Source organism: Pelophylax lessonae, assembly GCF_965119305.1.
Source record: "Pelophylax lessonae genome assembly, chromosome: 3".
Classification (NCBI taxonomy): domain Eukaryota; kingdom Metazoa; phylum Chordata; class Amphibia; order Anura; family Ranidae; genus Pelophylax; species Pelophylax lessonae.
This window is the reverse complement of record NC_138770.1, coordinates 329026450-329035723: the sequence shown is the minus strand read 5'-3', so window position 1 is coordinate 329035723 and position 9274 is coordinate 329026450.

Sequence of the window (9274 nt, the reverse complement as noted above, 5' to 3'; positions counted from 1 at the left end):
AAAACCTTGGATTGCAAACATAATTTGTTCTGGAAACATGCTTGTAATCCAAAGCACTCTTATATCAAAGCAAATTTCCCCATAAGAAATAATGGAAACTCAGATGATTTGTTACACAACCATTTATTCATAAGTCCTTCAGTTTATAGTCCAAATAAAAAGATTATAGCAATGTGATAGGATGTGTAACCATAAAATGTCCATCCACAATTGGCAGCCTCCACAAGGGGATTAGAAGCAAAATCCAGCAGATGCTAGAGAGTATAAAAGAGAAGAGAGGCGCCTCTATGTGTAGCAATATGGTTACATTTATTGAAGGTTCAACATTTAGCAACTCCCATGGTTGATGATTAGGAGGCACATGTAAGAATGCAGGCATCTGGGGAAAAGCTGTCCACATAGACCATCCTCCGCACCGCCGGTAGTCTGCAGTCGTGACCGGGAAGACTATGCTGCAGTAGAGTGATCTGCAAACGAGGTTTGAAACGCTCGTGGAGCACAATGCGAAAAGGATGGCGTCGATGGCAGTGCGGGGGAAGGTCTATGTGAACAGCTTTACCCCGGATGCCTGCATACTTAGATGTGCCTGTTTTAATCATCAACCATGTGAGCTGCTAAATGTTGTACCCAGTGTTAATTTTGGCAGCACATTTCGATTTAGTATTAGTTTATAGTCTTTTGACTAAAATGCCATTTTAGTTTAAGTCGTATTTTAGTCTTTTGACTGAAATGCCATTTTAGTTGTATTTTAGTCATCTGAATGGTTTTAGTTTTAGTCATATTTTAGTCGACTAAGAGCCGGTTCACACTGGGGCGACTCAAAGTCGCCCCGACTTTGAAGCCGCCCCGTGCAGCACGACTTCATCGCGGCTTGCAAACGACTTCTCTAATAGAAGTCAATGCAAGCCGCTCTGAAGTCGCCCCCAAGTAATGCAGAAACCTTTTTCTAAGCCGGAGCGACTTGAGTCGTTCTGATTAGAATGGTTCCATTGCACAGAATGGAGCGCGAATTGTCAGGCGACCAAGTCGCCTGACAAGTCATGACAGTGTGAACCGGGACTAAAATCTCCAGTACATTTTAGTCAACTAAAATCTCATACATTTTAGTCAATTACAAATCTAATAGGTTTAGGTTAATTGTAATGCATTATTTAACCACTTAAGCCCCGGAAGATTTTACCCCCATTCCGACCAGGGGGTATTTTGTGATTCGGCACTGCATGACTTTAACGGACAATTGCGCGGTCGTGCGACGCTGTACCTAAACGAATTTGGCGTCCTTTTTTTCCCACAAACAGAGCTTTCTTTTGGTGGTATTTGATCACCTGTGCGATTTTTTGATCACGCGCTATAAACAAAAAAAGAGCGTCAATTTTGCAAAAATAGCAATATTTTTCACATTTTTTTATATGAAATTCCCCAAAAAAAAATTTAAAAATCAAAATTTTTTTACTTTTTCGGCCAATTTGTTTTATGCTACCTATGTTTGGTAAAAAAAATCGCAAAAAGCGTATTTTGATTGGTTTGCGCAAAAGTTATCGCGTTTACTAACAAAGGGAAAGATTTCTGTCATTTTTGTTGTTTTTTTTTTTAACGTGTAATGGCGGCGATCTACGATTTTTTTTGCGGTACTGCGACATTGGGGCGGACAGATCGGACCCTTGACTGACATTTGTGACACTTTTGGGGTTACCAGTGACATTTCTACAGTAATCAGTGCTATATATATGCACTGTTACTGTAAAAATACACTGGTAGTGAAGGGGTTAACTTTATTTGGGAGGGAGGGGCTGTGTGTATCCCTAGGGGCGTGCTTTCTACTGTGATTGGCTGGGGCTTGAGCTGTATGGACACTGATCAACGGATCTACATACTAGATCCGAGTGATCAGTATCCTAACAGCAAGGAGAATGACAGGTGGCTTGTTTACACAAGCTGCCTGACATTCTCCCTCTCCCCCGCCGATCGCCGAGTGACCGGCGGACATCGGGTCCGCCGGTCACACGCGCGGGGGGGTCCGTGACCACGCGGGAGCGGGAGCGCGCCTCCGGGGGCGCGCGCTCGCTCCCTAGACCCTCACAAGCTATTGACGTAGACCTACGTCACTTTGCCTGTGAGGGGCTGACTGCCGACGTAGATCGGCGTTAGGCAGTCGGCAAGTGGTTAAACATTTCTCTAGCATTTCCAAATGAATTGTATACTCCTGGAGTAAAAATCTAATAATATGTTATTATAAGGTTTGAACATGCACTACATACACAGATTTAGCCATTGTGATATATAACATCTTTATAAATAAAACCAAGTTTCATAAACAAACAGAAATATTGCTTTTGACAAACCGAAGTGCAACTTTAAAACCCAAAAAACTGTAAACTCCATTGGCTGTAATGTCATTGCACATATTACCTGAATATATTACCAACATAAAATTTTAAGAAAAAATATAAGAAAAACCTTTTTCTTAATTTTTTAGTTTTCAGCAGCTTAGTAGATGCGCCTTACTTATGCGTATGTGGTGGTGTAATACGTTTAAACTTTAATGTGCGATTATTACAGGCTCTGAATGGAATTGTGTTGCCGATTTAGAAATGGCCAGCAGAGGAGTCTTAATTGTTATGTAAATTTTCAATTTAGTTTTAGTTATAATAAGTCTTATGACTAAAATGCCATTTTAGTTTTAGTCGTATTTTAGTCATCTGAATTGTTTTAGTTTTAGTCGTATTTTAGTCTACTAAATTTGTGTTAATTTAGTCGACGAAAATATTTTAGTCGACAAAATTAACACTGGTTGTACCTTCATTAACCTCCCTGGCGATCTGATTTTGTCAGTATTTTTGAATGTCAAATCGGTACATTGTTTTGCATGGAAATCTGTTTTATATTGTAGGCCTGTAATTCTTAGGGAAAAAAACCTGTAACAGTGACTAAAAGTTATGAAAAAAATTAATAAATTATTAATAAAAATAAAAGGAATAAAACAGTAAAAGTGCAGGCAGGGCAATGGACAAAGCACTAGGGACAAAACTGAGGTGACATGATTTGATACAGTAATGTAATCCTAACAGATTACAATGTATCATTTCATGCTTTGTGTACATCTTTGCGGACCCACGCAAGTCTTGGATTTTACATTTATTTTAGCAGTAAATTGACATTATAGACTGAATAACAGTATTACATTTCTACTATATTCTGTAAAATAGTAAATATAGCGAGTAACCTGCAGGTAGAAGGTGGCGACGGCCATCTTGCTACACCCTGCACTGCTCAGCGACAAACTCATGATATAGTAAAATAAACTATTTCACTTGGTCGCGATGAAATAGTCTATTTCACTATATAAGGTAAGTTTACTGCTAAAATCAGTCTGAAATTCAAGAGTTGCTTGGATGTAAGAGCATGTCTGTTGCTGCTTCGTGTTCTGTCACATTATGAAAGCTATTGGAACGCATAGTGGCTATGTTACATAGTAGGTGAGGTTGAATAAAGACAACAGTCCATCCAGTTCAACCTGTGTAGGTGTGTGTGGCTGTAATCATCTCACATACCCCTGAATGTTCTGATCCTTGAGATGTATGTCTAATAGTCTTTTGAAAGCCACCATACTACCCGCAGAAACCACCTCTTGTGGTCGAGAATTTCACTATCTTGTAGCCCTAACAGTGAAGAGCCCCCACGTTGCCTGAGGTTAAAACGCTTCTCCTCTAATCCCATTGTATGCCCCCGAGTCCTCATGCAATCCCTTGGACTGAACAGCTTTTTTTCTAAGCTGAGATCCCCCTTGAGATATTTAAAAATTGCTATCATGTCCCCCCTCAGGCGTCTCTTCTCCAGGGAAAATAAATCAAGCGATTGCAGACGCTCTTCATAATTAAGGTCCTCCAATCCCCTAATTAGTTTAGTTGCCCTTCTCTGGACTCTCTCCAGCTCCAACACATCCCTCCTGAGGACTGGCGACCAGAACTGGACAGAATACTCCAGATGCGGTCGGACCAGAGTTTTATAAAGTGGAAGGATTATAGACTTATCTCTGGAATACATCCTTTTCTTTATGCATGCTAATATTCTGCTGGCCTTGGTAGCTGCCGCTTGACATTGCATGCTGTTGCCTAGTCTATCATCAACCAAGACTTCCAGATCTTTCTCCATTTTTTATTCCCCCAAGGGTTCCCCTCCTAATGTGTATTGTGCTTTTATGTTTCTAGTCCCCAAGTGCAAAACCTTACACTTCTCCATATTAAACCTCATTTGCCATGTCGTTGCGCACTTCGTTATTTTGTCCAGGTCATTCTGTAGGATATCTGCTTCATGCTTTGCAGTTATTGCCCTGCCCAATTTTGTGTCATCTGCAAAAACTGATATCGAACTACTGATCCCATCCTCAGTGTTGTTTATGAATAAATTGAACAAGGTTGGTCCCAGGACTGAGCCTTGGGGGACCCCGCTTACTACCTCAGACCAGTCTGAGTATGCGCTGTTTATTACTACCCTTTGGACCCGCCTTTTTAGCCAGTTCCGTATCCAAGAGCAAACCCTGCTGTCGATACCTGCAGACCTTATTTTATAAATTAAGCGCTTATGGGGAACTGTATCAAACGCCTTAGCGAAATCTAAGTACACCACATCCACTGGTCTGCCCCTATCTAGCTCACAGCTCACCTCCTCGTAGAATGTTAAGAGATTGGTTTGACAAGAACGCCCATTTGTAAACCCGTGCTGGTTACTGCTGATGATGCTGTTGTCTTTAGCAAACTCTACGATATAGTCCCTTATCATCCCCTCCAGAAGTTTACATACTACTGATGTCAAACTGACAGGCCTATAATTTCCCGGTATATGCCTCTGACCCTTTTTGAATATCGGAATCACGTTTGCTTTCCTCCACTCCCCTGGTACATCTCATGTCCTAATACTGTCAGCAAAGATCTAGATATAACCTTACTGAGTTCCTTGAGTACTCTCGGATGTACGCCATCCGGGCCTGGTGATTTGTTTGTGTTAAGTTTCTCCAGCCTTTCCCTGATTTCACCCTCTGTTAGCCATAGTGGCAAGTCCTGTGTATTACTACTAACCATACAGTCATGGTCAGTGTACCCCTCCGTTTCCTGTGTAAATACTGACGAGAAAAAAGCATTCAGCATGGTTGCTTTTTTAATGTCCTCTGTAACCATCCTCCCATCATCGTTAATTATGTGTGCAATATGCTCTGCCCTAGTTTTTTTGCTGTTGATATATTTAAAGAATTTCTTTGGGTTTTTTTTTTTACTATCCTCCGCTATTTGTCTCTCAAAGTTTATTTTAGCCATCTTGATTTCGTGTTTACTCTTCTTATTTGCCTTCTTGTATTGGTCGAAAGCCAATACTGTGCCCTCTGATTTATATTTCCTGAAGGCCAATTTTTTTCACCTAATAAGTTTTTTAACGCTACGGTTTAGCCAGCCAGGTTTGGCTTTGTCTCTTCTAAATTTATTTCCCATAGGAATGCACTGCAAGATGCATTTGCTTAATATGTTCCTAAAGCATTCCCATTTTTCCTCTGTGGTCAGTGATCCCAAGGTTTGGTCCCAGTTAACCCTTTCCATCAATGAGTTCATTTTTGGAAAGTTTGCCCTTCTGAAGTTAAGGGTTCTTATGTTCCCCACTTGCCTTGCTATATTGTTATTTACGCTAAATGTGATCATCCTGTGATCACTAGAGCCCAGGTATTCCTGGACTCCTACCTCCGAGATTAGGTCTGGGTCATTAGTGATCAATGGATCCAGGACTGCGTTTTCTCTGGTAGGGGAATCCACCAACTGTGACATGTAATTATCCTGTAAGGTTTCCGTGAATAGACGGGCCTTATGTGAGTGTGTAGTCCCCTCTCCCCAGTCAATGTCGGGATAATTGAAGTCCCCCAATATGATGACTGATCCTAGCTTTGCCACTTTACCCAATAGTGCTAAAAATTCCAGCTCTACCTCCTCGCCTTGTTTAGGTGGCCTATAGCAAACCCCCACAATTACTTTTCCCTTTTTCTACCCATACGGATTCTAACTCCATACTCATCCCTTCCGTAATATCACTCCTCTCTATCACCCTTACATTGTTCTTGACGTAGAGATATACCCCTCCCCCTCTTTTTCCTACCCTGTCCTTCCGGTACACCGAATACCCTTGGATATTTGCCAGCCAGTCATGTGAGGGGTCGAACCAAGTCTCCGCTATTCCCACAAGGTCTATGTCCTCCTCATGTACTAACATTTCCAACTCATGTTGGAGCGCATAGCCTGTGCGCAGTAAGTTTTCTCATACCAACGCCAATTCCGATTGCAGAATCGGATAGGTAGCGGTATACTGATAGAACACCGGCATCGGCCGGAGGACATCAGGGGGGACAAGGTAAGTTTCATAACAGGGTAACCCCGAGTGTGGCTCGGGGTTACTGTTTTTGGAACTGAAAATTAACTCAAGAGTCACACTTCGTATTACCGTGAGGGAGGTTAAATGTAACCATATTGCTACACTTAAAGGTGTCTCACTTATTTTATACCAGTTGTGACATGACGCTACTTGTATATCAAGACATAGCTTGTTTATCAAGTCAAGATTTATAAAAAAAAAAATAATAATAAAAAAAAATTTGCTTCTCTTGCAAAACGCTCTGAAACCAAGTTACTCTTAATCCAAGGTTTTACTGTGTATATATACAGTATCTCACAAAAGTGAGTACACCCCTCAGATTTTTGTAAATATTTTATTATATCTTTTCATGTGACAACACTGAAGAAATTACACTTTGCTACAATGTAAAGTAGTGAGTGTAGAGCTAGTATAACAGTGTACATTTGCTGTCCCCTCAAAATAACTCAACACACAGCCATTATTGTCTAAAACGCTGGCAACAAAAGTGAGTACACCCCTAGAGTGAAAATGTCCAAATTGGGCCCAATTAGCCATTTTCCCTCCCCGATGTCATGTGACTTGTTAGTGTTACAAGGTCTCAGGTGTGAATGGGGAGCAGGTGTGTTAAATTTGGTGTTATCTCTCTCACGCTCTCATACTGGTCACTGGAAGTTCAACATGGCACCTCATGGCAAAGAACTCTCTGAGGGTCTAAAAAAAATAAATGTTGCTCTACATAAACATGGCCTAGGCTATAAGAAGATTGCCAAGACCCTGAAACTGGCTGCGGCAAGGTGGCCAACACCATACAGCTGTTTAACAGAACAGGTTCCACTCATAACAGGCCTCGCCATGGTCGACCAAAGAAGTTGAGTGCATGTGCGCAGCATCATATCCAGAGGTTGTCTTTGGGAAATAAATGGATAAGTGCTGCCAGCATTGCTGCACAGGTTGAAGAGGTGGGGTGGTCAGCCTGTCAGTGCTCAGACCATATGCCGCACTCTGCATCAAATTGGTCTGCATGGCTATCGTCCCATAAGGAAGCCTCTTCTAAAGACGATGCACAAGAAAGGTTGCAAACAAACAGTTTACTGAAGACAGGCAGACTAAAGACATGGATTACTGGAACCATGTCCTGTGGTCACTCGAGATCCAGATAAACTTTTTTGGTTCAGAGGGCGCCAAGCGTGTGACAGCAACCAGGTAAGGAGTACAAAGACAAGTGTGTCTTGCCTAAAGCATGGTGGTTGGAGTGTCCTGGTCTGGGGCTGCATGAGTGCTGCCGCCACTGGGGAGCTACAGTTCATTGAGGGAACCATGAATGCCATCATGTACTGGGGCATACTGAAGCAGAGCATGATCTCCTCCCTTCGGAGACTGGGCTACAGGGCAGTATTCCAACATGATAACGACCCCAAACGCACCTCCAAGACGACCACTGTCTTGCTAAAGAAGCTGAGGGTAAAGGTGATGGACTGGCCAAGCATGCCTCCAGACACAAACCCTATTGAGCATCTGTGGGGCATCCTCAAACAGAAAGTGAAAGAGCACAAGGTCTCTAACATCTACCAGCTCACTGATATCGTCATGGAGGAGTGGAAGAGGACTCCAGTGGCAACCTGTGAAGCTCTGGTGAACTGTATGCCCAAGAGGGTTAAGACAGTGCCTGAAAATAATGGTGGCCACACAAAATATTGACACTTTGGGCCCAATTTGGACATTTTAACTTAGGGGTGTACTCACTTTTGTTGGCAGCAGTTTAGGCATTAATGGCTGTGTGTTGAGTTATTTTGAGGGGGCAGCAAATTTACACTGCTGCACAGGCTGTACACTCACTACTTTACATTGTAGCAAAGTGTCACTTTCTTTAGTGTTATCACATGAAAAGATATAATAAAATATTTACAAAAATGTGAGGGGTGTACTCACTTTTGTGATTATATATATATATATATATAGTGTGTGTGTGTGTCTCTGTAAATCCAGGAAGTGAACAGTCAGCAGCTGCCCACAATTAAAATAGCTGCAGCCAGACTTAGTGGAGGGAGGTTTCTGAAGCATATTTGGCAAGTACAGCATCACAGTACATATAAAATAATATGCAAAGTTGTTGGAGGGAAGCTTCAGAATGGCAAAGATATTTTTATTACAAATTATGTGAGCAGACTGCAGTTCCTCTAAGTTTTTGATGCCATGAAACAAATTGGAAAAAGGATAGTTTTTACCGAGAAGATGGAGTTCATACAGAACCTCCTGAACAGAATAGCTCTGTTAGAGGTTTTAAATTGAGACTCACATTCAATTTCCCCAAAGGCTCTCCTACAAGAAAGATGTGGTAATAAAATCTCTGCTGTTCTTCCTCCTTTGGCACTGTAACTAATGCTCTCTGATGGTTCTGTTCCTGTAAAAGATGTCATTCCCAGAAATTTTGCAGTCTCTTTTGGAAGTTTCATCAGTACCTTCTTAGAAGGGGGATTGCAAATTCTAGTTTATACCCCGAGAAACAACTCCCTGAATAAATGGACTGGAGGTGATGTTTAACCACTAAGAAATAGGATTTTTGACTTTCCATACTCCCACGCTCTGCAATAGGTACTCAGTTTTGTTACAAGCAGTGTCAGAAGAATTACAACTCCACAGAGGGGTGGGTGCTGTGTCCGTCAATGAACATCAGAGAAATGGATTTTACGGTAAATCAAAAATCCCATTTTCTTTTTCGTTCATTGACAGACACAGCTCCTGATCTTCATAACCATTGGGACGCCCCAAAGCAGTGTTAAACATGAGGGGTGGGAACAGCAAAAAAATTCCCATGGCTAAACATTAGCCAACCATGAAACAGGGGCTCAACCAAACAACCAGAGTCCTCCTGGAAAAAAAAACAATA